Source organism: Bos indicus, chromosome 25 (genome assembly GCF_029378745.1).
Source record: "Bos indicus isolate NIAB-ARS_2022 breed Sahiwal x Tharparkar chromosome 25, NIAB-ARS_B.indTharparkar_mat_pri_1.0, whole genome shotgun sequence".
Classification (NCBI taxonomy): domain Eukaryota; kingdom Metazoa; phylum Chordata; class Mammalia; order Artiodactyla; family Bovidae; genus Bos; species Bos indicus.
The window spans coordinates 26,585,285-26,611,611 of record NC_091784.1 but is presented as its reverse complement, the minus strand read 5'-3'; the positions used below and the strand labels follow the sequence as shown (position 1 = coordinate 26,611,611).

Sequence of the window (26,327 nt, the reverse complement as noted above, 5' to 3'; positions counted from 1 at the left end):
CTACTGAAAAACTCTCAATTGGGCTTCCCATGGGAAAAGGATTCCCACCTATTTTATTTAAATTTAAAAAGCACCATATAAATCTATTTAATATACATCTTCTTTAAAAAATACAGCTGTAATTAGGGACTTCCCTGGTGGTCCAGTGGTTAAGAATCCACCTTCCAATGCAGGGGACGTGAGTTCACTCCCTGGATGGGGAACTATTGATAAGATTCCACATGCTGCAGGGCAATTAAACCCTCGAGCCACAACTACTGAGCTCGCATGGTAGATGAAAGATCCTGCATGCCGCAACTGAGACCTGGTGCAGCCAAGTAAATAGATAAATAAAGATTTAAAAATAACATTAAAAATATAGCTGCAGTTGGGCCTTCTCCTGTGGCTAAGCGGTAAAGAATCCTCCTGCAATGCAGGAGCCGCAGGAGATGCAGGTTCGATCCCTGGGTTGGGAGGATCCCCTGAAGGAGGAAACGGCTACCTACTCCAGTGTTCTTTCCTGGAGAATCTCATGGACAGAAGAGCCTGGTGGGCTATGGTCCCTAGGGTCAAAAAGAGTCGGACACTGAAGTGACTGAGCACTCACACAGAGGTTCTTGACTGAGGGTGAGGGCTGCTACTGACATCCAGTAGGTTGGGGTCATGCTGTGTGCTTAACAGACCCCATAGACTGTAGCCCGCCAGGCTCCTCTGTCCATAGGATTTTCCAGGCAAACGTACTGGAGTGGGTTGCCATGCCCTCCTCCAGGGGTTGAGGTCAGGGATGCTGCTAAACATTTTACAGTGCGCAGGTCTGTCCTTAACAACAGAGAATTTCCTATCCCCAGATGTCAACAGTGCGGAGGCTGGGGAACCCTGGCCTGGTATCAGCCTGCTAAGGTCTCCTGGAGCCTGAATTCTGGTCGCTCACTGCCTTTGTTGCCACCCCAGTCCTGCGTGGGCCCCCTCAGAGCCTCAGTTTCTGATCTCAGGGATCAGCAGGGAGCCGCATCTCTTGGGGTTTCAAGACGCACAGGGGAGAGGAGAGACGGCTCCGGCTCTTTGCCGGAAGGTTCCTCTCCAGTGAGCACCCCTACGTTCAGGGTGGAAGTGGCTGGAGATGCTTGGACTCAATGGGAAACCTAGAAAGTCTTTTTTTCTGTTATTTTTAAGTTATTTATTTGGCTACGTCGGGTCTTAGTTGTAGTGTCTGTGATCTTTGTTGTATCTGGTGGAATCTCTTGATGGGGGGCGTGGACTCTCTAGCCCTCGAGAAGGAAATGGCAACCCACTCCAGTATTCTTGCCTGGGAAATCCCGACAGAGAAGCCTGGTGGGCTTCAGTCCACGGGGTCACAAAGAGTCAGATACGCCTGAGCGACTAAACAACAGCAGACTCTCTAGTTGTGTCGCATGGGCTTAGTTGCTCCACCGCGTGGGGATCTTAGTTCCCTAACCAGAAATCGAACCTACATCATCCCCTGCATTTCAAGGCAGATTCCTAACCACTGGACCACCGGGGAAGTCCTAGCTTTTTTTCGTCATTTGGGTACCCAGCCGACCTTGGTTCTCCCCTAGACTAGGTAAAGCAGGAAAGTGCCTAAAATCCAAACTCAGGCTTAGAGCTGAGATGTTACCAACAGTTTTTCATGTCGCACACTCCCTGGAGAAAGTGATGAAAGCTGTGGGCCTTCTCTCTTCAGCAGTTTCCCGTTTTTCACGACCCTATTTTCCCTTCTTAGTGTACTCCCTTAGAGTCTGCTTCTCCATTAATGATTGTCATAAACATTCCTCCACATTTCTGCAGGCTTAATAATGACCATTATTGAGAGCTTCATACTACTCCAACCTCTTCACAAAGCAGTATTTCCCGAGTCCTTCCTGTGTTGCTGGGCATTTATTTTATTTTTAGTTTTTGGATTCCTTGTGGTTTAACACCACAGTGATTATTTTCTTACATGGACATCTTTTGTTTGTGGAATTATTTCCTTAGGACAATTTTCCAAGAGTATTTCTCCCTCTCTTATTCTCTTTCCTTCTTTTCTTCCTTATTTTATTTGATTTAATCACACATTTTGGAATAATAACATATGCACATGATTTAAAATTCAAAGGCATTAAACAATGCACAGTAAAAAAATCTCCCTGTTCCCAGCCACCCACTTCCTCTCTAGGGGTGACCCCTGGTATTACTTTTCAAGTATTTGTCTATATCCATTTCTTATAATGGGGTCCGCACTAAGCCCACCATTCTCCCTGTGGACGTGTATGGGAGCAGAGCTCCTCTGGATGGAAGGCGAAGCAGAGAGGGCCTCTCTAAGGAGGTGACATTTGAGTGGAAACCTAGAAGATGGTAAGAATGGAAGGAAGAGTGGTATAGGATGATGGGGCAGCACGTGCAAAGGCCTTGGCGTAGGAATGGACTGGGAGATTTTAAGACCTCAAAGGAGGTCAGTAAGGCTGCTGCAGAAGGCAGATTGCTTGGGAGGGAACAGGTCATGCAGAGCCTTGTTGGCTGTGGTATAAAATTTGGACTTCATGCTAAATACACTGGGATGCCTTTGAGGGCTTTTAAGCAGAGAAAGGATATGATTTCCATTGAACAAAGGAGTGTTTTTGACTGATGAGTGGAGACTGTTGGATGGAGGCAGGAATAAGAAGCTTAACAGGCGATCAGCCAGGTGAGAGATGCTGGTGGCTTGGCCTCTGGGGAAGATGGAGACAACTGGATGGATTCAGGAGACAGCCTGAAGGTACAGCCAACAGGATCAGCTGACAAAGTGAAAGTGGAGTGAGGGAAAGGAGCCATTTGAGGACGCCTCCTTGATTTTTGTTCTATTGAGAAACACAGGGTTGTGTCCATTACTGAGATGGAGAAGACTGGAGTGGGAACAGGTTTTTGCTTTCTGTTATTTATTATTAATTTGTTTAGCAGGAGGGGAGGGAATCTTGAGTTCAGAGTGGCCGGGTTTAGTTTACTGTGTCTGTGTGACACCCCAGAGGCAATGTCAGAGGGGAGCGGGGTTGGGATGATGGGGTAAGGATGGGAGATGTCGGGGAGGATGGGTTGAGGTTACCTAGGGAGTGCACACTTCAGTGTATGAATCTGTTTGTTTCACTCTAATTATACCAGCTCTGGTCTTCCCCGGTGGCTCAGTGGTAAAGGATCCATCAGCAATGTAGGAGCTGCAAGAGACGTGGGTTTGATCCCTGGGTCGGGAAGATCCTCTGGAGGAGAGCATGGCAACCCACTCCAGTATTCTTGCCTGGAGAATGCCATGGACAGAGGAGCCTGGTGGGCTACAGTCCATAGGGTCACAAAGAGCTGGACACAACTGAAGTGACTTAGCACATGTGCATACCAGCTCTGCATGTTATCATTCATTTTAGTTATTTATTTTGTAACTTTCTAATTTTCCAAAGCAAACATGGGCTGTAGTGGATTTAAAGATGGTTGGCTGCTAGTATTTGGGTTTTTGAAACTTTCCTGCTTGTCTCAGTGGCTTTACCTAATCCAGGTGAGAAACAAAGTCTGCCCAATACCCAATTTAAGAAAAAAAGACTTTCTGGGTTTCCCACTGAGCTCATGCATCTCCAGCCATTTCCACCCTGAATGTCAGCGGTGCTCACTGGAGAGGAACCTCCCGGTAAAGAGCCAGGGCTATTTCTTCTCTTCCCGTGCATCCTGAAAACCCAAGAGACGCCGCTCCCTGCTGATTGTGGCATAATGCATTCTAGTTGACTTTTTCATTATAAATCCTAATTTTCTCTACTTCTAGATTATTTTCCTTTTCAGTGAGGTTGTAATTCTTGCCAAGGATCAACAAGTCCCAGGATGCATTTTTTTTTTTTGTCTCCTGTTGTGTCAAAGCTCTCCTTGGAGAGGCTGCTGATAGAGACTCACATGGAGTTCACCTTCTGTGCTCTGCACACCCAGAAATCGAGTTTCATATTTATGTTAACATTTACATGAAAGTGAAAGTCTCTCAGTCGTGTTTGACCCTTTGCAACCCCATGGACTGTAGCCCACCAGGCTCCTCTGTCCATGGCATTCTCCAGGCCAGAATAGTGGAGTGGGTAGCTGTTCCCTTCTCCAGGAGATCTTCCCAACGCAGGGGTTGGACCCAGGTCTCCAGCATTGCAGGCGGATTCTTTACCGTCTGAGCCACCAGGGAATCCCATTTACATAAGGCAGCATTAACCAATTCATTGGATGGTTATTTATGGCGCACCATCCACGTGCTGGAGTTAGAACTGCGCTTGTCTCTCAGATCACATCAGGTTACCACAAAGAATCTGGCATATAAAAGTAGGCAGGAAATTAAATTCACCCCTTTGGTCAAGCCTCTTATAAATGGACAAATGCACTCATCCATTTGGAACCTAGAGGGGCCCCATGCTCTGGACACCCTGCTTTGGGAAAGTTAATGGGTAAACTCGTCATAGTGTTCATATTAGTGAACATTTGGCATGTGTGCAGTTACCATAAAAGGCCAGGCTGACTGCCATTCCTCCCACCCCATCTCTTCCCCATGTCCTGAGTTCCTGGTATGGATGTTGGGATACACAGATGAATACGGCAACTTGTTTGGTCACAGGTGACAGAATCTAACTCAAACTGGCTTAAGCAAAGAGACTTTGGGGGGAAAAAAGGTCTTAAGTGACAACAACACAAAAGGGACGGCTTCAGGCTCAGCTAGATCCAGGTGCTCATACGATGTTGACAGGGTTCAGTGTCTCTCTTTCTCTCCACTTCCTTTTGCCTCTCCTCTGTTTCTGTTTTTTTTTTTTCTCCCCCTCTCCATTTCAGAATTCTTCTTTGTTTTTTGTTGGATTTACTCTATAGTAGGGTCTTCCCAGGTGGCTCAGTGGTAAAGAATCCACCTTCCAATGCAGGAGATTCAGGAGATGCAGGTTCAATCCCTGGGTTGGGAAGATCCCCTGGAGGAGGAAATGACAACCCACTTCAGTATTCTTTCCTGGGAAAATCCCATGGACAGAGGAGCTTGGTGGGCTACAGTCCATGGGATCACAAAGAGTTGGACACAGCTGAGCGACTGAGCAGGACAGACTCTATGGTAGCCCCCAACAGCTCCATGTTTATATCCCCTCCAGTTTAGCACCAATAAACCTCCCAGGTGGGGCTCATTAGTCAGGTTTGGATCACGGGCAACCCTTTACCCTGCCATTGTAAAGAATGTAGCCCTGGTAGTCTAGCCTTGGGTCGTCTGCTCGCTGCCAGAGTCAGCCCCAGCATGATCTCACACACTGATGGTGGTGGTCCCTGACGGAGAGTCAAGATGCTGCTACCAGAGTTGAGGGGCCTGGGTGCTTGGCGGGCTGAACCACCGACAAGCCCCTTGCTGCACTGTCCTCCAAAGAGCTGCTTCATGCCTCTGTGTCTTTTACAAGCCCTCACCTTCTGAAATGGCTCCTATCCGGTCCTCCTGGGAAATTCCTTCCTCCTCTTTCTTCAAGGTTGTGCAAGCCAGGCACCCTCCAACTGTGATCTGGTGTGCCTCGTTGTGCCCTGTTCTCTGTCCCCTTAGCTTGCAGGGATGTGCAAAGTCATTTCTCCATGCACGCTCAGTCATCGGTACCTGTTCATCAGTGGATTTGTGGTGTGCATGAGGAGGTCCCCAGTACTGTGGATCAGGCGCTCAGCCAGCCTCTGTGAGACGTCCTCGGGTCTCCCGGGCATCCTCCAAGCCTAACTCTAAGTCAGCACTGCTTTCCTGCTGAGGTTTCCTTGGCCTGTATAGGCGGGGTTACTTGCTCCCTCTTTGCATTCCCATCAGTGAGGTACTGAGTTAATGTGTTAGTTGCTCAGTAGTGTCTGATTCTTTGCGACCCCACAGACTGTAGCCTGCCAGGCTCCTCTGTCCATGGAATTCTCCAGGCAAGAATACTGGAGCGGGGAACGATTCCCTTCTCCAGGGTATCTTCCCATCCCAGGGATCGAACCTGGTCTCCTGCTTTGCAGGTAGATTCTTTACCGTCTGAGCCACCAGGGAAGCCAGAGTATTGTAAGGGGCTGGGAATTAGGCTGCACCAGGTCACTACCTGCCGGTCCCGCCTCTGGCTTGAGGAGGGCTTGAGAGACCAGTGGTGAGGCAGACGAACACTGAGACTAACCCACCACAGGTGGGTGGCCTAGAGGATGGGCCACTTGAAGTGACTGAGAATTTTGGTGAGAGGAGGCCGGAGCTCTTGGTCCCAACCACCCTGGAAAATTTGTTTGAGTTAAAATCAGTGCCCCTTGGCGCTGGACTGTGCTGAAGTACATGAGAAATGCCTTTTCAGGGTCTTTCGCCTTGACTGGCCTCACCAGCAGGCTCCTGAACATAGACCTTCCTTTGTGTTGGTCTGGATGATGTAGCTGGCATAGGAGACTGGGGAGGAAGCAGGCTCTCAGAGGGCATACTCCAGAAGTTGTTTTAAAAGTATTATGCATTTTAGCTAGCAACCAAGTGGTACCAGGACACTTGTGTGTGTCTGTTGGTCCTTTCGTGCCCATGCTGGAGACCTGTCATGGAGCTGCCTGGCATTTTTTAAAAAGTATGTTTTAATTTGAACATTTTTTCCCCAAAACCCACATTCTCTGCCAAATTCTCCCTCAGGGCAGCACAACACACACACACACACACACACACACACACACACACACACACGTACACACTCCTTGTGGTTGAGGGTTTGGGGTGTTGGGATCTAGTACCAGAGTAAGATTCTGACCTAGCCAAGAGTTGCATCCTAAAATTTCAATTTCATCACCCATCCATCCTCCATCCATTTATCCATCTGGTATACATCTGTCACCCATAAATACATCACCCACTCAGCCACCATCCATCCATTCATCCAACCATCTCTCATCCATCTATTATATATCCATCATCCATCAATCCTTCACCCTTCCATCTGTCCATCACCACGTGTGCGTTCATCCATTCACAGCCCGTCTATCCATCATCCATCCCTTCATTCCATCCATCCATGCCCCTATACATCCACACATCCAGTTCTCCATTTATCCATCATCCATAATCCGTCCATATAAGAAATTTTTGTTGCTGCTCTGCTCTGCCAGGTATTGCCTTAGGCAGTGGGCAGCCCAGATGGGAAAGAAGATCCCTGCCCTGCAAGAGACAGATGCAAAAACAAAGATAATTCGAAAAATTACAGGTGGTTCCATCTCACCCTTGTATTAGCCCTTGACTTTGTGTGGATGATTCCTACATGGAAATAGCACACGTGTACTCAAAGAATAAAAACGGCAGTAGCTTATGTTTATTCACTTCCTTATACAGTGTTTTCTCACGTATGGCCTCCTTTAGTTTCTTAGGATCATTCCTTGGGGGTAGGTATTATTTTTTTTCTTTTAATCTTTCTTTCTTTCTTTTTGACTGTGCGGGGTCTTGGTTGCCGTGTGCAGGCTTTCTCTAGTTGCGGCGAGCAGGGGCTGCTCTTCGTGGCATCGGCTCCTCTTGCTGCAGAGCGCAGGCTCTAGGCACACAGGCTTCATAGCTGTGTCTCTCAGGTTCAGGAACTGCACCTGCGGGCTCTAGAGCACAGGCTCAGTAGTTGTGGCACACAGGCTTAGTTGCCCCGAAACAGGTGGGATCTTCTCTAAGGTCAGGACAGGGTTCAAACCCATGTCCCCTGCTTTGGCAGGCGGATTCTTATCCACCGTACCACCAGGGAAGTCCGGGGGTAGGCATTGTTATGTCTGTTTCTCAGATGACAAAACTGAGGCTCAGAGAAGGGAGTGACTGCCCACAGACGCTCAGCCCGGGAGTCAGATCGGGGCCTTTGGCTCCTGATCACATGCTGTGAGGTGGGGTGCTTTCTGCAACTCCACTCACCGCAGGTCGAGAACCTGTCAACTAGCTGCTGCAGGCTGGGTGACATCTGGTGGTCATGGAAGGCTGCTGGCCCCCCGGTGCCCTGCCATCCACCACCCTCTGAAACTTACCTGGGCTGCGAAGGAGAGCCTCGCAGACTGTGGGTCACCTCCGCAGGCTCTGAGAGCTTCCTGAAGCCAAGCCCTCCCCTCTCTAATCACTGCCTTTCTGGCTACCGGGAGCCATAGCAGCTCTAGAGAGGGAATTCCTGCCTCTGCCTGAGGCATAAAGCAGAGCTTAAGCACAGCGCCTATTAAATCCCCTCCAGATACTGGGGTCGGCTTTGAGCCTTAGGCTGGCTCTCTCTGCACAAGTACTGGAGAGGCATTAAAGATATGTTGGCACTGAGCGGGGACTTTCTCCTTGGCATTAACAGAAGGACAGCAGGAGCATTGAAAAGGGAATCGTTTTCTTTCTCTGAGAGTTAAAAAGCTTGGGCTCCGAGGCAAAACTGCCTGGGATTTATATTCTTGGGCATACGATTAGTGCTAATACTTATTCATATTACTTTTCTCATGTCCATGGACAGAGGAGTTTAAAAGCCACAGACAGAATGAGGTGGTGGTAGAGTTTATATTCTGGAATCCTATAGGCTGATGTTTCAGTCCTGGTTCTTTGTCACCTGTTACCTTCATCACTTTGCAGAATCAGGATGAGAATAATAATTAAAAAAAGGTTAACACCAGGGAGTGTTTGCTACATACCTGGCACTGTTGTAGGCACTCCACATAATAACTCACTTGGCCTTCACAGCCCTGCGAGGCAGGGACAACGTCAGCCCCACTGGACACAAAAGGAAGCTGAGGGATCAGAAAGTGCATACCCAGCCTGAAGCCCCTTTTTGGTAATTGGTGAAGGTGGGACTCAAGTCTAGGCTGTCTGGCTCTCCAAGTTCCTCATGGGCCTATTTAGAAAGATCACTGAGATGTGTATCAGCTGTATGCTTGGCATGTAATGTGCCAAGTCACTCAGTCGCGTCCGACTCTCTGCGACCCCATGGACTACAGCCCGCCAGGCTCCTCTATCCATGGGATTTTCTGGGCAAGAATACTGGAGTGGGTTGCCATTTCCTTCTCCAGGGGATCTTCCTGACTCAGGGATTGAACCCATGTCTCTTGCATCTCCTGCATTGGCAGGTGGATTCTTTACCTCCCTGCCACCTGGGAAGCCCCCTAGCATATAATAGGGCAAAATAAATGGAGGTGATACTGTTGCTGATGGCACTGCTTAAGACTATTTTCACTTCTTTTTTTTTAATATCTTATTTATTTATTTGGCTGCCTTGAGTCTTGATTGTGGCATGCAGGATCTTTTGTTGTGGTGTGTGGGCTTAGTTGCTCCGTGGCATGTGGGATCTTAGTTCCTCAACCAGGGATCACACCAGCGTCCCATGCATTGCAAGGCAGATTTGTAATTGTTGGGCCACCAGGAAAGTCCCTAGACTCTTTCCATTCCTGTTGTTGGAAACCTTACTATCTTAAGCAAAGACAGTTTTGTTGTTCAGTTGCTAGGTACTGTCTGATCCTTTGTGATCCCATGGACTGCAGCACACCAGGCTTCCCTGTCCTTCACTGTCTCCCAGAGTTTGCTCAGATTCATGTCTGTTGAGTCAGTGATGCTATCTAACCATCTCATCCTCTGCCACCTCCTTCTCCTTTGGCCCTCAATCTTTCCTAGCATCAAGGTCTTTTCCAATGAGTCAACTCTGCATCACATGGTCAAAGTATTGGAGCTTCAGCTTCAGCATCAGTGGTTCCAATGAATATTCAGGGTTGATTTCCTTTAGGATTGACTGGTTTGATCTCCTTGCTGTCCAAGGGACTCAAGAGTCTTCTCCAGCACCACAATTTGAAAGCATCAGTTCTTTGGCGCTCAGCCCTTTTTATGGTCCAACTCTGACATCCATATATGACTACTGGAAAAACTGTAGCTTTGATTATACGAACCTTTGTCCACAAAGTGATGCAATGACACTTACTTGCTCTTATAAGTGACAAAAGGCATCAGGGTCAATGGGACACAGGGACCCCCAAAAAATCATAAAAGATTCTATACTGATTACATCCAATATGTTGGCCACTAGCTATCTATGACTATTAGATTGAAATGTAAATGAATTAAAATGAAATTTAAGTTAAACCCCAAAGGAAGTGTGAACCGCAGTAACTCATTTGCACCAGCCACAGTCACATGTGGGCAGCATAGAACCTCTTCCTCATTGCTGTCATACTGGACTGTGCCTTTCTGTGGAGACCGGTGTGGCTACTTAGAAGCCCTGCACTCACATCCTACCTGCTCAGCAACCCCAGAGAGAAGAGAGCATCTTTCCTGATAGCTCTGGCAGAAAGGTCTCAGGGAAGAGCTCTCATTGGCCTGTTTATATCACATGTCCATTCCTGAGCCAATCATCGTGGCCTGGGAGGTGTCAATACAGTACTCCAGTTGGCTGGCCTAATTCATCTGCCTACTTAGAGGCAAGGATGATTAGATCTGCTCATATCACATGGAATATGTTTCCGGAATGGAGGAGAGGGGAGGCTGGAGAGTAAAAAATAATGTACTCAGCTCAATGGCGTTATTTGTTCACAGTTTTTCATTTCCTCTCCATCATTCCACCCCAATTGAATTGTCACATGACTCACTTTGACCATTGAAATGCAAGCCGATGTGATTTGCAAGCATGCGCCTCTGCCCTCCTTTAGCTTCTGACCCTTGACATGAGAACACAGAGCCCCACACTGTGGCTCTTTCTTCTGCCTGGTCCTGCAGAGAGGGCACGTGGAGCCCAGTGCAGCCAAGCCCAGCCGAGCCCAGCTGAACCGGCTTGAGCTGTGGCCAACCTGCTGCCCTTGTGTAACAAGCACGAGAAAGCAGTGTTTGGTATTGAAAGCGGCTGAGATGTTCGGACTGTTCATCGCTGCAGCAAGAGCTGCCTCATACACACCCTGACCCTCTTTCCCCGGTCCCATCCAGCTTCCAGCTCTCATCCACTTTGGGATCTGAGGTCACACAATCGTGACAGCATCACACTCTGGTGAGGACCAAACTCTGGCCAGGGCAGAGGGGGCTCCTCTCCTGATTTCTCTTGAGCTTGCTGCCTTTCTTTTTTATAATTTTATGTATTTATTTTTGGCTGGCCTGGGTCTTTGTTGCTGCTCAGGCTTTTCTCTAGTGGGCTACTCTCTAGTCGCAGTGTGTGAGCCTCTCTTTGCAGTGGCTTCTCTCATTGCAGATCACGGGCTCTACGGCCGTGGGCTCAGTAGTTGAGGCTCCTGGGCTCTAGAGTACAGACTCCATAGTTGTGGTGCATGGGCTTAGTTGCTCCATGGCAGGTGGGATCTTCCCGGGAGACCCCATGTCTCCTGCATTGGCAGGCAGATTCTTTACCACTGAGCCACCAGGGAAGCCTGAGCTTGCTGCCTTTCATTCTGTCAGAATCACTTAATGACCTCCTGCAGGGAGCCGGCACTGCAAGATCTTAACGAAACTCAGTCCCTGCCCTCCAGGTGCTCACAGCCAGAGGGGGAGTGAAGGGCAAGCAAGTGACGAGGGTGCAGCAGGACCAGGGCTCTGGCAGACCCAGGTCCAGGATGACCTGGGAGCTCAGCTTTAACATCAGGCTGCCCTTGGGTCCAGAGCACTGTGTTTGTCTGATCAATTTCTTTAAAAATGACCCTGGATTAGAAGTGCAGTCTTACAAGTGCAGGTGGTCCGGCAAGACTGGAGGCCTCCAGAGATTCTTCTTTCTGTAGCAAGTAGCATCCTTCCCCAGCTCGTTATCCTGCACACAGAGCCTGCCATGGCATGTCTCTGCCTTGGCTGTGGGTCACATTTTACTCTGTTGAAGCCCCTGGGGCTGTCAGAATGACAGGCCCGTCACACCCAACTGTCAGCCCTCTCCTGTCCTAACACACTGTTCTCTGACTTAAGACCTCACTGGTCCTAATTATAAAAGGACAGGCCAGGATGGAGGGGGAGGTCCCTGCTCTTTCATAGGGTCCTAGAGGAAGGCCAGGCTCTCTCTCACTCGTTTATTCATTAACTTATCAGACGGAGAGAAAACCAATTATGTCCAGTTGTGGGTGGGTAGATGGTTACAAGGATGCATAAGCTGCAGTTAGTCCTTCTAGCCTGGGATGGGGGGTACAGGGATCTGGGGAAGGGAGCAAGGAAGTGGGCATTTGAGCTGAGTCTGAGAAGAATGAGACTGACAAAACAGCATTTTAGGCAGAAAGAAAAACACAGGCAAAGATCTGGAAGTTGTCCATGGGGATGGCCCTTTGGAGATGGGGCTCTGGTCCCCCCATGCCCTCCCCTCCTTGGAGCTCTCGTCTCTACGGAAGTGTGAAGCCACACAGGGCATGGCAACTCGTTTTCCATTTGCACTTCCTGGAGTCCCAGCCTTTCCTTCATGGGCTTCGGGGGGAACACGGCTCATTCCACTCAGTCCTGCAAGCTTTGCTTCCAGGACCCGCGTAGGGGCTTTCTCTTGGTCCTAGGAGAGGAGCTCTTGTCACAGCCATGGTCAGAAAGGCCTGCACCCCCAACTGGGGAATCAGGTTGCCATGATCCTAATGTTCCCATTTATTGATCACCTACTATGTGCCCAGCACTTTCGAGGCTGATACAGTACACGGTGGGCTCTGGCAAATTTGATAAAGCCTCCTGCTCGTGCATGGAGGGTGGGTGCAACTGTAACCCCACTCACAGCTTCAGGTACACGGCCTTGTTTGTGCCCGACCTGAACAACTGTGCTTGGCAACCCTGGGCCCTGTCTAGTTGAAATCTCGTTTAATCCTCATAACAGTGCTGGAAGGTAGTACGTACTCTTTCCACTCCTATTTTATAGTCAAGGAAGCTGAATCTTTGAGAGCTCCAGGAACTTGTTTAAGGTCACCTAGCGGGCAAGTGTGGGAGTCGCCTCACACCCAGACATCTCTGACTGCAAGCCCTCTTTTCTCTGCCACCGTCTCCTGCTACCAGCTGCTCAGGCCTCCCGTCTGATGGGCTCTTAGTTGATTTTCCAATAATTCTCCCTTGCTGCTCTGGGGCCTGTTATCATTCATTATTGCGTTTTGTAGCTTGAGATTGTTTTATTTTTTACTCCCAGTGGCTTGTTGCTCGGGAGCAGCTGAGGACTGCTGAGAACCTCGCGCTCCCTTGCTCTAAATGCATAGTGTCAGATGCAAGTTTATCTAATTTACTATCAGAGTTGGCGGCGGCACCTTGTCAATTCCATTTCGAGCTCATTTCCTCTCCAGTGATTTCCATGCAGGTGGTGGTCTACCTGCCAGCCCCTGGGCCAGGTTCCATGTGCATCTCACCTAGTTGTGACCTTGGGGACACTGGGTTGCCTTTAGCCTCTCGCTAGGGAATATCCATGGGCTTCTTGGGTAGCTCATTGGTAAAGAATTCACCTACCAAGCAGGAGATGTGGGTTTGAACCCTAGGTTGGGAAGATCCCCTGGAGGAGGAAATGGCAACCTACTCTAGTATTCTTGCCTGGGAAACCCCATGGACAGAAGAGCCTGGCCCATGGGGTCGTAAAAGAGTTGGGCATGACTTAGCAACTAAACAACAATAGGGGGTATCCATGGCATGTCTCAGGAGCACCTGTTCTTTAAGGAGCAAAACCCTACATCTTGGCAAGAGCTTGGGTTTGGAAACAGAAGATCTGAATCCAAGTCCTTGTGTTGCTGCTTCGTTGCTATGTGTGTGCATGTGTGCTAAGGCGCTCCAGTCGTGTCTGACTCTTTGTGACCCCGTGGACTGCAGCCTGCCAGGCTCCTCTGTCCATAGGATTCTCCAGACAAGAATACTAGAGTGGGTTGCTGTGCTCTTTTCCAGGGGATCTTCCCGACCCAGGGACTGAAACTTTGCTTCTTGTGTCTCCTGTGTTGGCAGGCAGGTTCTTTACCACTAGCGCCACCTGGGAAGCCCTTGCTATGTTGTCTCAGGCTTCAGTTGCCCGAGGCTCTGTTTCTTCATCTGTGAAATGGACAATTAGGAGGCAGAATTTTCCTTCCCCCAGATGGCTCCCAAATGGAGCACTTTGACGATATCATGAGTCGGTGAGGAATATGAGAATCCTTACCTGATGCTGGAGAGAGAGGAACCAGTATGTCTACAATGAACACTATTTTGGCAATGTTTACTAAAACTGTCAGTGTCCAAAAAATAAAATAAAATAAAATAAAATAAAATAAAATAAAATAAAATAAAAAGAGGGGCTTCCCTGGCGGTCCTGTGGTTAAGACTCTACTTCCACTGCTCGGGGCGTGGGTTCCATCCCTGACTGGGGAACTAGGATGCCACAGGACGTGGCCAAAAATAAAAAAAACTATCAGTATTCATATCTTGGCCACAGCAATTCCAGCTGCTGGGGTCTTTCCTGAGAAAATGCACATGTCCACCAAGATGCTCACTGCAGTCTTGTTCAAACGAGACACAAACCAAATGTTCGTCAGTACAGGATGACTAAGCGAATCTGGAATTCCCACTCTGTAGAATATACTGTAGCTGTTAAAAAGAATGAAGTACGTTTTCAGGTGACAAATGGATAGACTTATTGGTGAGTGAACAGAATCAGTGTTTAGAAAGATAGAATGAGAAATCTGCTATAAAACAGAAATACAGAACACGTATTTTCTTAAACTAGGCCTTTTAAAATTGTGAATTATATTTATAGGAAGGTACACAAAATGAAAACACCCTGTTTAATGATTTATCACAAAGCCAACCTCATGGAACCACCTCGGAGGTAAATGTAAAACAGTACCAGCCCCTCGAAACTACTCTGACGCCTTTGCAGTGACCCCTACCTTTACCCTGAGAAGTGCTCACAGTCCTGGCATTTATGGTGGTCACTGCTTTGATTCACTTGATCATGTTGTGGCTTAAACCTGCAACCCTAAACACTAGTATAATTTTGCCTGCAGTTTGTATTTACATTAAAGGAGTCACACAGTGTATTCTGTTGTGACGGGTATCCTGCCCAACATTATTTTGTGAGACTTAATCCCATAGTTTTTTGGCTATGTAGTTTTTTTTTTGGGGGGGGGTGGAGTGGGGGGAACAGAAGTATGAATATAAATAAATGACTAGGAAGAAATATCTGGAAAGGTACCCACCAAACTGTCGATGTCAGATTGGGAGAGGGACCTGGGTGTAGGGATGGGAGTGTTCTAAGGAGATTTAGGGATCTTATCTTCTAATTGAATTTTTTTAAAAGGAGGAATGCATTGATGCATTACTTGGCTAATTACATTTTAATAGAAAAAATAAAATGCAGAGAATATTACGTGTTTGCCCGAGTTGTTGGGAGAGTGTGAAATGAGTTCATATAGGTAACATTAGGAACACAGAGTAGGCACTCAGCAAAAGGGAGATGGATACAGTTGAACACCAGCTGGATCCCTTTTGGAAGCGGCCGGAGGGGCAGTATAGTGGAGTGGTTAGATGCATGGGCTCCAGATGGACTGGGTTCAAATTTTGGTTCCATTAGTTGCCAGTTGGGCAAATTATTTAGCTTCTGTCTCCCTTTCTGAGTTTTTGCTACGCCGGTCTTCGTTGGGGCATGTGGGCTTTCTCTAGGGGCACACAGACTCTAGCGCAGGCTCAGTAGTTGTGCTGCATGGGCTTAGTTGCCCCAAAGCATGTGGGGTTTTAGTTCCCTGACCTGGGATCGAACCTGAGCTCCCTGTACTGGAAGGTGACCACTGGGGAATCCCGCTGCTCCCCGAGTCTTACCACCTGTATTAATTATCTAACAGCGTGCATGCATGAGTGCTCAGTTATGTCCTACTCCCTGCAACTCCATGGGCTGAAGCCTGACAGGCTCCTCTGTCCATGGGATTTTTCCAGGCAAGAATACTGGAGTGGGTTGCCATTTCTTTGCCCAGGGGATCTCCTTGACCCCAGGACTGAACCCGCATTTCCTGCGTCTCTTGAATTGCAGGCAGGTTCTTTACCTGCTGGGCCATCAGGGAAGCCCTATTTGCTGCCTAATAAATCACCTCCAAGGCTTAGTGACTGCAAATGGTAATTGTGGGTTATCTCCCTTGGTTTTTCTGGGTCAGGAACCTGGTGAGTGATTCTGAGTTGGGGTCTCTCATGAGACTGCAGGAGATGAGGGTTGAGACTGAAGTTATCTGAAGCTTCCCTGGAGCTGGAGGGCTGGCCTCCATGGAGGCTCACTCTCTCGTTTCCAAGCTGGGACTGGCTAATGGGTTCCTCTCCACACACACCTCGCCACGGGGCTGCTTGAGGGTCCTCAAAACATGGCGGCTGGCTTCCCCCAGTGCACACAGTCCAGAAACCAAGTCAGAACTCACAGCGCCCTTTGACCTGGCCTTGGAAGCCACACATTGTCACTTCTGAGGTATTCCATGAGTCCCATGGGCTATCCCTGACCCATGTACAGGGCCATGAAGACCAGGAGGTGAGGATCCCTGGGAGTCATGTGGGGGCTGGTACCACATCCCATTGAAACAGGGATAGGAAATGCAACCCGCTCCAGTATTCTTGCCTGGAGAATCTCATCGAAAGAGGAACCTGGTGGGCTACAGCCATTAGCATTGCAAAGACGGACACAACTTAGCAACTGAACAACAGCAACAAAACAAGTATCCACCTCCTGGGGTTTGTGTGAGGATTGAGTGAATTAATCAGTGTGAAAGCACTTAGAACAGTGGCTGACATGATAAGCTTCACATGAGCACTAGTTTTTATTTCAGAAATGTTGCCAAGTGCACCGTCTTTCACGAATTTTTTTTCCGGGCTTCATTTTATTTCCTGGTTTTGTAGCTGTCAGTCGGCGCTCAGGTTTCCTGGAATGACATACCATGTCACAATAGTCAGGAAGAGCCATGCTTTGGAGTAACCGCCAGAGCGGCGTTTGAGCCACTGCGCAGAGATGGCACCCCACACGGCCGTTTTGCATGTCGGCTTCACCACGGGGACTGATGCTCAGCAAGATGGTAGGGCTGATTTTCATCTCTTTGGGAACAAGCCTGGAGTCTTTGACTTCAATCACTTACCACATCAATGCCCCAGAGCGAGGGAAGGCATTGATGTGAGAGTAGGCTTGTTACTTTCACCGCAGAACAGGGAACTTGACCGTCTTCAGTGCTCTAGTTCAAGGATCCAAAACTCAAGTGTCTATAAGGCCGGATGGGTGACCCAAATTTTGGGAAGTGGCCAAGGGTAAGAAGAACCACGTGAGCCTGATGATAAACAGTAGTCAACCCTTGGCTTCAGCATTGGAGAAACAGTAGGGAGTGGTGGGGACTGGGGCAAACAGGACAGCAGATGTCCTCTGTCAGGGTCACTGTCTTTCAAGTGCCAGGCAGTCATTGTCTGCAGGACTGTAGGCCAGCACGGCCTGGATTTTTGCTCCCTCCCACCAGTCTTGGCTGCCGTGGCTCACCACCATAGTGAACTGTTGGGCCCTCGAAGCTCAAGTTTTCAGTTGATTTACAACCAGTGCATAAAGTGGCTGGTGGCCCACCCCCGCTGCCGCCCGACTAGCTTCTCCCTTTTCGATAGGCTTTAGCATCGGGGTTGTCAGTGTGACACACCAGAGTCCCAGCTGACCAGATCACGACAGCAGGAGGACTTGCTGACTTCCGTCATCTGGTAGCGTCCGTCGATTGACAAAGTGAAGTTTATCACTCTGTGTCGGATCATGAGCTGGGGGCTGGAGAGCCAAGGCTTTTCAGAGCACGACCCCTCCCCCACCACCAGGCGTCTCACGGAAGAAACAGACATGTCTCATTCATTCATTCTGGGACTGTGTGGTACCCACTCCAGTTTCCATGGAGGCATGGGTTATTTGACAGATTTGAAGGCATCGATGGTAGAAGAGATGTTCTTCATATGCCTAGAGGTGGGGGCGGATTGTGATAGGCATTATGGTTTCTGGCCCAGTGGGTAGTCCCTCTCCTTCCTTTTCTGTCTGATAGGGAGGAAGAAAAGGGCAAACATTCTCCCAGCCTCCCTTGTGGCTTGTTGTTCAGTCGCTCAGTCGTGTCTGACTCTTTGCAACCCCCTGAACTGCAGCGTGCCAGGTTTCCCTGTCCTTTACTATCTACTGCAGTTTGCTCAAACTTATTTCCATTGAGTTGATGATGTCATCCAACCGTATCGTCCTCTGTCCTGTGCCTGGCAGTGGTTAAATGATCCAGTTCTGGGACTTCCCTGGTGGTCCAGAGGCTAAGACTCTGTGTTCCAATGCAGGGCACCTGAGTTCAGTCCCTGATCAGGGAACTAGATCCCACATGCCACAACTAAAGATCCCACATGCTTCCACTAAGACCCAGCATAGCCAAATAATAAACAAATAAATCAAAGAATAAAGATAAAAAAACGACCCAGTTCTGGCCAGTGAGGTATAAATGGAACTCTGCTGGGACTTTTTGGGAAACATTTTCCCCCTTGATGAAAAGCCTACAAAGAAAGTCTTTCTCACTATCCTGGCTCCTTTCCTACTTCTGGAAGTGGGTGGGTGAAGATGTGTTGTCCGGAGCTGCAGTAGCCATCTTGTGCCTCTAGGAGAATTTCCGAAATGGATCACTGAACTACTAGATCAACCCTTAAACTCTAGCTTTCCTGTTATGACAGATCTTTGAATGCCTGTATTATTTAGGTCACTGTTGGGGAGCTTTTGGTTTCTACTACAAGTGGCATTCCTAATACTATAGACAGTGTTTGAGCATGTTATCTGAGGCTATGGAGAATTGCTGCTGCTGCTGCTGCTAAGTCACTTCAGCCGTGTCTGACTCTATGTGACCCCATAGATGGCAGCCTACCAGGCTCCCCTGTCCCTGGGATTCTCCAGGCAAGAATACTGGAGTGGGTTGCCATTTCCTTCTCCAATGCATGAAAGTGAAAAGTGAAAGTGAAGTCGCTCAGTCGTGTCTGACTCCTAGCGACCCCATGAACCACAGCCCACCAGGCTCCTCCGTCCATGGGATTTTCCAGGCAAGAGTACTGGAGTGGGGTGCCATTGCCTCCTACTGTGGAGAATTGGGTGCCCCTTAAATATCCACAGGGTCTTGAATTTGCTCTATCCTACCTCTAGACCATTCTCTTCCTTTTCTCTTAACTTTAAATCTAAAAAATTAACTTGTGAGCTATATCACTTATGCAAAAGAGTGTTTGAAACTTAAGCATATAGTCTAATGAATAATAATAAAATATTCATATACTTACCACCTAAGTATTAGAACATTAGATACTCCCGGTGTGTCCCTCTCCATCACGACCTATTTCTTCCCAAAGCCCGCTACTATCTGTAAATCTGTGCTGATCATTTTCTGTTGTTCTTTACACTTTTATCACCTGTGTGTCCCCAAACGTATGATATTTAATGATGCCTATCCTTGAATTGTATATAATCGGAAGCACTTGGGATGCTTGCTGTTCTGTCCCATTGCCTACATGGTTGCTCTGGACATTCCTGTCCGTGTCTCAGGGTGCACATGGGCAAGAGTGACTCTGGGGCGTATGCTTTTGAGTGGATTGCTGGGTCGTAGGAATGCACACGCTGACTTGGTTAGGTAATGCCAAGTGCTTTTCCAAAGTGGCTGTACCCATTTATGCTCCCTTAGTAGTGACTGACGGAGAAGGCAATGGCACCCCACTCCAGTACTCTTGCCTGGACAATCCCATGGATGGAGGAGCCTGGTGGGCTGCAGTCCATGGGGTCTCGAAGAGTCAGACACAACTGAGTGTCTTACTTTCACTTTTCACTTTAATGCATTGGAGAAGGAAATGGCAACCCACTCCAGTGTTCTTGCCTGGAGAATCCCAAGGACAGGGGAGCCTGGCTGGCTGCCGTCTATGGGGTCGAGCAGAGTCGGACACGACTGAAGTGACTTAGCAGCAGCAGCAGCAGTAGTGACTGAATTCTCGTGTTGCCTACATCCTCACCAACATTTGGACCCGGATTTGTTCTCTTCTGAATGATCCTGTGGTCAAGGACAGTGATCTCTGATCTTTAAAGGTGCTTTGCCTCATGCCATTAAATATCACCATTCATACTTCTTTTCTCTGAACATTTGTTCACTTATTTGGCTGTGCCAGGTCTTAGTTGTGGCACAGAAGATCTTTGATCTTTGTTGTGGCGCGTGGGATCTAGTTCCCTGACCAGGGATCGAACCCGGGCCCCATGCATTGGGAGCACAGAGTCCTAGCCACTGGACCACCAGGGAAGTCCTGGCATTCATACTTCTTTAAATGATCACCCCAAATGATTTTGGGGGGCTTAAGGCCAATGCCTCACTCATGGCTTTATCTCTGGGGTCTACTGATTTTCGAGTTCCTAGTAAGGGGAGAAACTGATTTGCCATTCTCAGTCATCAAAACTGCCCCTGATTTGATTTGCCCACACATCATCAGGAACTTCTCTTCAAGGTCAGCATCCAATTTCCCTCCCTCGGTTCTCTCTATGTATTTTGAATAATCAACTGTATTCAATAATCAGGAGAAGACAAATTCTAGGATTCTCAGGTGTGCCTGCTGCAGGGAGATGAGGGAGTGGGGTGGGCAAGAAGACTTGAGAGGATGCGAGGGGGCCCTCCCTGGCTCTAATTCCTGACTTGGACAGCTCCCCTACCTTCTCTGGGCTTCTGTATTCTCTTCTATTAAAGTGGGGATGTTAGAGACTTCCTTGGTGGTTCAGTGGTTAAGAATCCTTGTTTCCACTGCAGGGGGCGCAGGTTGGATCCCTGGTAGGGAGCTAAGATGATAATATAGGGTTATTGCAGGGAGAGAAGGGGATATAACTTCTTCTTTTTTGGGGGGGGATATAACTTCTTTAGCACAATGTCAGCCTCTAGCAAGTGCTCAGTAAATGTTAGCAGCCGCTATCGGTCATAGTTCTCATCCACAGTGGTGCAGGGGGGTTGAGAAAAGTTGCGGGTGTCCCTCCTCTCTTGCCGTAAAGGTGTTCCTGTGAGACCTCGTGATTAGACTTGTGCACTAATAAGAACAGGGCTGATGAGGAAAAGAGTTAGGATAGATGGTTGAAAAATCTGCCAGAGCACCACAAAATCAATACCAGTTCTAATAAACACTTGAGCACATGTAGACTCTCGTCAGGGTCTCTGGTCATAGAGCTAAGATCCCTCAAGCTGTGCTGCACGGCCAAAAAAAAAAAAAAAAAAACCAAAAACCCAAACTCTTCTCTGCACGTGCTTAAGGGTGCCCAACTACACAGTCATCCACAAGTCCAACCTTAAACCTGAGGCTCCAGCTGCCTCTTGAGAGGGAGGTCCTAGGGGGTGGTGGCTTCTCTCCAGGACCGTCTTGATCAACAAAGATATAATTGAAAGGATAGCCTTGGGCGTTAATCCACTGTTCCAGGAGAGGAGAGGTAGGCACGACTTTGTAGCCTCTTCATCTCAACTTGCCATGTCCCCAGATGGTTTAATCCCGTGACAGCACAGAGGTTCTTGGAGCCACTGATCCAGCTACTACTTACAGCAAGGGAAGGCAGAATTCCACTCTTTTTCTTCAGTTCTTTAAATCCTGCTAAGGGAGAAATATCAATAACCTCAGATATGCGGATGACACCACCCTTATGGCAGAAAGTGAAGAGGAACTAAAAAGCCTCTTGATGAAAGTTAAAGAGGAGAGTGAAAAAGTTGGCTTAAAGCTCAACATTCAGAAAACTAAGATCATGGCATCTGGTTCCATCACTTCAGGGGAAATAGATGGGTAAACAGTGGAAACAGTGTCAGACTTTTTTGGGCTCTAAAATCACTGCAGATGGTGATTACAGCCATGAAATTAAAAGACGCTTACTCCTTGGAAGGAAAGTTATGACCAACCTAGATAGCATATTCAAAGCAGAGACATTACTTTGCCAACAAAGGTCCATCTAGTCAAGGCTATGGTTTTTCCAGTGGTCATGTATGGATGTGAGATTTGGACTGTGAAGAAAGCTGAGCACCAAAGAATTGATGGTTTTGAACTGTGGTGTTGGAGAAGACTCTTGAGCGTCCCTTGGACTGCAAGGAGATCCAACCAGTCCATTCTAAAGGAGATCAGCCCTGGGATTTCTTTGGAAGGAATGGTGCTAAAGCTGAAACTCCAATACTTTGGCCACTTCATGCAAAGAGCTGACTCATTGGAAAAGACTCTGATGCTGGGAGGGATTGGGGGCAGGAGGAGAAGGGGACGACGGAGGATGAGATGGCTGGATGGCATCACCGACTCGATGGACGTGAGTTTGAGTGAACTCTGGGAGTTGGTGATGGACAGGGAGGCCTGGCGTGCTGCAATTCATGGGGTCGCAAAGAGTCGGACTGAGTGACTGAACTGAACTGAAGGATATTTTAAAAATTGTGCTTGTTTCTGACTATTTAAAAATATTAGCATGCTGGGGAAAATCGTGTATGGGCATGATTTCCTTGTTATAACAACATCTTTTCCTTGTTTACCAAACATGGGTGAGGTGTGTTTATTAAAGAAGTCTGCCTTAGAGCAGAAGAGACTGTCCTCAGAGAATCTTTCTAACTCTGATGTTCTAGAACAGGGGGTTGGCAAATTCAGCCCACTGCCTGTTTTTATGTTTTGTTTTTGCATTTAAATGAAAATTTTAACTTTAAAAAATATTTATATATTTATATTTTTCATTGCGCTGGGTCTTTGTTTCTGCGAGTGGACTCTCTCTGGCTTCAGAGAGCAGGGGCCACTCTCTAATTGCGGTGCTTGGGCTCCTCATTGTGGTGGCTTCTCTCATTTTGGACTATGGGCTCTAGACCGTGCAGGCTCAGTAGCTGTGGTATATGGGCTTAGTTGCTCCACAGCATGTGGTATCTTCCCGGACCAGGGATCGAACCTTGTCTCCTGCCTTGGCAGGAGGATTCGTATCTCACTGTACCACCAGGGAAGTCCCAGAACATTTTAATTTTTAATTATTACAAAAAACATAAAATTTACCATCTCAGCCATTTTTCATGTACAATTCCATAGTGGTAAGTATATCCACATTTTTGTGCCCACTGCCTGTTTTTGTAAATAAAGTTTTATTGGAACATGATCATCCTCATTTGTTTATGTATCTTGTATGGCTGTTTTTTTGCTACAAGGTGAGAGTTGGGTAATTGTGACAGGGACAGGATGGCCCACAAAAGCTAAAATATTTGCTCTCTGGCTTTGTACAGAAAACGTTTGCTGACCTCTCTTCTAGAACTATGAGAATGGTTATCTTCCTGGGTCTGTAGCCTCTTCCTGCTCTGAGGTCTCAGCCTTTTCCCAGAGGCCAGACTTTGTTGTGATAGAGGTGTGCTGCTGTAACAAAGAGGCTCTATAATGCAGTGGGTCCAAGCTCATCATTGTCAGCAGGGCTGCCTCAGTTTCTCCTTGGTGGCTGAGGACAGATAAGATGTGAGGAGTCGCTAGTTGAAGCAGCTGGGATTCGTCTGGCCGCCTTTCATGTGGGTGGGCTTCCCCCACGGAGTCACCGTCCATCCTGTACCCCAGGAGAGAGGGGACTCATCCTGCCTCTACCAGGAAGTTGCCCAGGCCTTCCCAGGATAGCCGTGGCCAGGCCCTCTGAAGTCACATTTCCTCACTCCTGGCTCAGGCAGAGAGGGCAAACTCCCTCCCTCTAAGACTTGAAAATTTTTTTTTCTGCATGTGAGAGCTTAGTTCCCTGACCAGGGATAGAACCTGTGCCCTCTGCATGGAAGCACAGAGTCTTAACCACTGGACTGCCAGCGAAGCCCCCTTCTAAGACTTGTCTCAGGGAAACCACTAAGCTCAGGCTTGACTAACTGGAAAGTGAAAGTGTCAGTCGCTCAGTCGTGTCCGACTCTTTGTGACCCTCAGGGCCTGTAGCCCACCAGGCTCCTCTGTCCACAGGATTCTCAAGGCAAGAATATTGGAGTGGGTAGCCATGCCCTCCTCCAGGGGATCTTCCCAACCCAGGGATTGAACCCAGGCCTCTTGCATTGCAGGCAGATTCTTTACTGTCTGAACCACCAGGGAAGCCCTGACTAATTGGAAAGTGATTCTTAACCTCATTGCTCTCAAACTCCTGCGTCCCGCACTCTTGAGGACTAGTAATTACACTAAGGCTTCCTTCCGAATGAAGCTCACGTCCTGGCCGGGCAGGGCAGGACAAGCACATTTCTAATTTGCTTTAGAAATACAGGAAAGTTGTACTATAGCATGATAGGTATTCATTGTCAAAAGACACAATAGCCCCACAGGACAAAAAAAGTGAAAATTAAGAAAATCCCTCTTCTTCCCTTGTGCTGTGGCCCCACTCCTCAGTGTAGCCTGTATTTCCCCCTTTGTTTTCTCTCCATATACAACCACGTTCTTCTGTACAGCAATGGAAGTGTGTGACTGTACTTGTCTTCTTGAGAAAACAGAGCTCAGGCATGGCTTCATGTCTGTACCTGGGGATCAGCCTCAATGTCTTTAATAACTGTTTAGTAATCCCCCAATGGATATACACTTATTTATTTGGAATACAGACTTCCTTAAAACTTAGTGCAAATGCTGTCTTCCTCTAGAAAGTCTTCCTTGATTCCTCTAGTCCAAAATGGCCACTTCCTGCTCCAAACTCCTAGAACCCTGTCCCTTATTCACATGTAAGGTTATGCTGCTGTAACAGCAGGTGTGTGTGTGTGTTGTATCATGCTCAGTCACTCAGCTGTGTCTGACTCTTTTTCGACCCCATGGACTGTAGCCCACCATGCTCCTCTGTCCATGGGATTCTCCAGGCAATAATACTGGAATGGGTTGCCATTTCCTCCTTCAGGGGATCTTCCCGACTCAGGGATGGAACCCACATCTCCTGCATCTCCTGGATTGGCAGGCAGATTCTTTGCCACTGAGCCACCTGGGAAGCCCCATAACGGACCCCCTGCCCCTCATACAGAGGCTTATGGATCAGAGAGGCTATTGTCTCTTTTAGATGGTAGTCTTGGTTAGTGGAGCTGTGCCACCCCTGCCTGTCATCTCAAGACTTTGGTTCCATCCAAGTCATCGCTCTGCCAACCCTTAGGACAGCCTGTTGTCTGCCTGGTTGAAACTGAGCCACCCAGGAAGCTGGGAAAGAGTATGGGGAAGGCCTGCCTGGTGTCTTCATCCATGACGTGAAGTACCGACTCACACGCCATTGGCAAGAGCTTTGCATGGCTGTGCCCACTGCCCAGGGAGTCTAGGAGACATCAGTACCAGGGAAGAAAGGAAACAGGTTTTGGTGGGCAATGGCTAGTCTTTACCACAAGCCTCGACAGCTTAACCTCATATCTGGGGGTCCCCTGTTCGTGTTTCCCGGCTTTGGGAGTGGCCAGGCTGAGGGCAGGATCCCGGACTGGTCCATCTCTGCATCTTTCTTCAGTCCCACGCAGCACCTGGTGTGTGGCTGGTGCTTGGCAAACGCCCAGCCAGTGCATGGTTAATGTAGTTAGTCATTGAATTGGAGGTGGGCGGACTCAACAGAATCCCTCATTCATTTGGCAGATATCAGTGAATGTTTGCTGTGTGCCAAGCACTGATCTGTGCCCCAGAGACCCAAAGACATAGCTGCTCTGCTCGCAAGCATCGTCCTGTTGGGTTCCTGGTAAAGGACATTCTCTCCCTGCCGCAGGGCCTTTGTATATGCTGTTCCTGCTTCCTGAGACGGCCTTCCCCGCAGCTTCCCTCACCAGCCCGACCAGCCCCTGCTTTCTGTCTCTTCATAAATATCACCTCCTCATGGGAGCCTTCTCTGGCCTCCTCTCCCAGACTAGACTGGATTCCCTCTTTATCCACACATGGTACTTTTCCTTTAGAAATTTTATCACAACTGCATTGAGGAAACTTTAAAAAATATCTGTTTATTATTATTTTAAAATATTTATTTTTTGCAAGTTTGTGAGGAAGACTTTATTATTACACCCATTTATTTTCCTGTTTATTTTTTAATGTTTACAATGTTGTGGTGGTTTCTGCCATATAACAATGCATGCATGCTAAGTTGCTTCAGTCATGTCTGACTCTTTGCAACCCTATGGATTATAGCTCACCAGGCTCCTCTGTCCATGGGCTTCTCCAGGTAATAATACTGGAATGGGTTGCCATGCCTTCCTCCAGGGGATCTGCCCAACCCGGAGATCAAACCCACGTCTCTCATGTCTCCTGCATTGGCAGGTGGATTCTTTACCACTAGTGCCACCTGGGAAGCCCCAACAACTAGAATGAGCCGTAATTATACATATATCCCCTCTTTCTTGAGCCTCCCTCCCTACCCCCACTCCCCTCTGGGTCATCACAGAGCACCAGACTGGGCCCCCGGTGTTCTACAGCAGCTTCTCACCAGCTATTACTTTACACACGATGCTGTACGTATATCGATGCTACTTCGTCCATAGGTCCCACCCTCTCCTTCCTCCACTGTGGCTGGAAGTCTACTCTCAGCTGCACTGGGTCTTTGTTGCTATGC

At 48.2% G+C, this 26,327-nt stretch overlaps 1 protein-coding gene and 1 non-coding gene across 3 annotated transcripts in view; one reads left to right on the top strand and one right to left on the bottom strand.

The window, feature by feature from the left end:
• Window positions 1–26,327, top strand: part of GSG1L (GSG1 like) — a 252,755-nt gene that overhangs the window by 32,683 nt on the left and 193,745 nt on the right. The gene's annotated exons all lie outside the window — the stretch shown is intronic.
• Window positions 20,022–20,094, bottom strand: TRNAG-CCC (transfer RNA glycine (anticodon CCC)). The gene has a single exon. It is a non-coding gene; the product is annotated as a tRNA-Gly (tRNA).